Genomic DNA, 3,554 nt, shown 5'->3' with positions numbered 1-3,554 from the left:
TATAGTCTAGTCTATAGTCTAGTCTATAGTCTAGTCTATAGTCTAGTCTATAGTCTAGTCTATAGTCTAGTCAATAGTCTAGACTATAGTCTAGTCTATAGTCTAGTCAATAGTCTAGTCTATAGTCTAGTTTATAGTCTAGTCTATAGTCTAGTTTATAGTCTAGTCTATAGTCTAGTCTATAGTCTAGTTTATAGTCTAGTCTATAGTTTAGTCTGGTCTATTGTCTAGTATATAGTCTAGTCTATAGTTTAGTCTAAGTGGTTATATAAAATAATATAAAAGTAATTTGCAAAAATTTTTCATTTATCCAAAACAAAATGTTTCATTAAAATCCAATTAGGTCGCTTAATCCATTAATTTTTCTTTTATGTTTTGCGTATAAAATCTTTCATTTTGTTTAAATAACTGTAAAATGAAGGCTTTTAATTATTGAAAAAAAATTTTCTTTTGAATTTTTATTTTGAATTTTTTTCAGATTGGTAAAAACCAACAACATAATAATAAATAGTATATAATAATAAATAGTTTTCGGTATGGTTAAGTAGTTTTTCTTAGCAGAATTTTTCAAACAAATATGTAGTTGTTGTTTTTGTGGTTTTTTTAAAGCTATTCCTCCTATTGTTTTGGTTAATAACAAAAAAAAAAGAGTTTAAAGTAATAATTTATAGCAAATTTACACAATTGTATTGTAAACCAACACACTAACTACCAAGCCCCAGCCAAAAGGCACTAGCACTCCTTTTGGGGCGAATTGGTTTTGTTGTTGTTTTTAGTATTTAACACCGGCTATTTTGTGGCTAATAATAATAAATTTATCAGCTCTCGAATTACACTTGCAATGGTTTGTTGTTGTTGTTGTTGCTGTTTTTGTTTTTAAATTGTTGCAATATACATGTTGTTGTCTGCTTGAAATTTATGAGATTTTATTTAAAGTTTTGATAGAAACATTTGATTTTTGAAAGATAAATGTTGTATTAAGTAGCAGCAATAAACATAAAACATATTTTGGTTTGAAGTCAAAGTAATAGCATGTTATATTAAAACTTTAAATATTAAAGAAATTTTTCTTAAGTTAAATCAAAATATTATTTAAATTTTTTTTTAAATTTTCCAAACTCAAAAATCTTTTACAAATTTTCCAAAATTTATATTAAGTTTATTTTATTTTAAAGCTTAAATAATAAGCTTTAAAATGATATATAATAATCCTACAATATTATTTCACTATAACAATTTAAAGCTTAGAATGTAATTTATTAGCAATTATAAACCACAGTGCGTATGATTAATATTAATTACGAGGTTAATGACTTTAAATTGCAATAACTTTTTTACTACACAAGATATTGTTTTGCAATAAACGTTGTAAAATAAAGAGGATATTAGGGCATTTATATGTTAGCAGAAGAATTTGTAAAAATTAGCAGCAATATTTATAAATTATTAAAAGAAATAGTACATATCTTTTAGTTTAAATGTTTTAGGGCATAAAAACATAACAGACTGTAGTTTTGTTGAAAAAAATATGTTTGTTTTACTTGAGTATCAATGGCAAACCGTTTTAATTTGTAAATATTTCTAAAAATTCATTTAGTTTTCTTGCAAAACAATTTATTTATATTTTTTTATAATTTTATTACCTCTATGTTTTTTGCTATTTATTTTTTAACCGTTTTAATGTTTTTTTTTTCTTTTGGTTTCTTACTTAAGCTTCCTCTTTTTATATATGTTTTTGAAGACATATAGCTTTAGCTGTGGCAGGGAGTCTCTGTTTAAGAGATTCCCTAGCATGACTTCATGATAACGTAAATAAAATTATTAGGCCATAAAATTATTATTTTTTTTTCTTTAAACAAAACTATTTGTTAAACAAAAAACACTTTTAACATTTAAACTAATTTTAATGACAATGTTTTAAGGTTTTCATAAAGTTTATTAAACCAAAATAAATATTAAATAAATATTTTTTTAACTTTTTTTATTTTGAAAAGTTAAACCATAAAACATGTTTAAACATGACTCATTTTGTGTTGAATATTATTTACTTAAGCAAAATTAAAAAATTTATTAAACAAAAAGTTTATTCATATCTCTCAATTAGTTTTATTTTATTAATTGAAGTTTTTAATTTTTTTTTAAAATCTTCCTTTTAAATTATTAAAGTTTTTATGTTTTCTTAAATTATTTAATTAATTATCAATGTTTTGTTAATTAATCTTAAGCCAAAGAAAAAAAAACATAAAATATTGTTTAATAATTTGCTTTTAAGTTTAATTATTTAAATAAACAATTAAGTTTATAATTATAAGTTAATAAATTTTCATCTCTTCTTCCACACTTGGTTTGTCAAGGTTTTTCCTTTAACTTTTTATTTATTAAAAAAAATTTTAAAGAATTATAAAAGCCATTAAAATAAAGACTTTATTTAAAATTCAAAAATTTAAATTCTTCTGGATTCTCGCATATTTAGAACAAACGATAATAAATAAACTCTTTATTGTAATAACTATAAAATGATTTAAGAACTTTAAAAAGCTTTCAAGGTCAAAATAAATTGTATAATCAGTTTTTGTTTAAAAAAATCGCTTTCAAATTATTATATAATAAGATCTGCAGTTAAGCTTTCTAAATACAACATTTTTCAGGCCTGGCTAGAGCAGAAAAAAAATTTTATATTATAACTTTACATAAACCATTTTGCTTCTAAAGCCCTGTTTCATTATCATCATTTATTTCAGCAATTGTTTTAAAAATTCTTTATCACATTTTATTCCTTCTCTAATATTAGATAACAAAATATTGCCTCATTAACCCTTCAAAACTCTTTCCAAAAATGCATTTAAACCATAAAATCTGGCATAATTTATATATAATATATATATACAATAAAACTTCATATTGATTAAAACTGTAATCATGGCAAAATTGTATATTCTCAAAACCTTAAATAAATATTGATTTTATTTTTTTTTCATTTTCATGCTAACTTTTTCAATTAAATAAATATACAACAAACTGGAATATTTTTAAGATAAGATAATAAACAACAAAATAATATATATAAACAATAATGACATTAAAACATATTTCAGAGATAACAAGTAATTGCAGAAATATGAATCATTTTTATTATGGGTTGAGGAAAAGTAGCAGACAGTTTGAAAAAGGGAAAATATCAGGCACTACAAATGGCAAGTGCAGTAATAAATGGGAAAAAATTCTAAAAAATCAATATTAATTGATAAAAAGGTTTTATCAATTTGTAATAAAATAAGAGAGAAGAATTAAAGTAATGCAGAACTAGAACAGAAATAGAACAGAACTAGAACCGAACTAGAACCGAACTAGAACAGAACGAGAACCGAACTAGAACAGAACTAGAACAGAACTAGAAATGAACTAGAACAGAACTAGAACAGAACTAGAACAGAACTAGAACAGAACTGTCTATTTATCTATCTATCTATCTATCTATCTATCTATCTATCTATCTATCTATCTATCTATCTATCTATCTATCTATCTATCTATCTATCTATCTATCTATCTAT

General features: G+C 22.8%; 1 protein-coding gene across 1 annotated transcript in view; it reads left to right on the top strand.

Moving 5' to 3' along the window:
- Positions 1 to 3,554, top strand: part of LOC111677647 (bicaudal D-related protein homolog) — a 17,502-nt gene that overhangs the window by 394 nt on the left and 13,554 nt on the right.

Source organism: Lucilia cuprina, chromosome 5 (genome assembly GCF_022045245.1).
Source record: "Lucilia cuprina isolate Lc7/37 chromosome 5, ASM2204524v1, whole genome shotgun sequence".
Lineage (NCBI taxonomy): Eukaryota > Metazoa > Arthropoda > Insecta > Diptera > Calliphoridae > Lucilia > Lucilia cuprina.
This window is presented reverse-complemented; position numbering and strand designations above follow the sequence as displayed.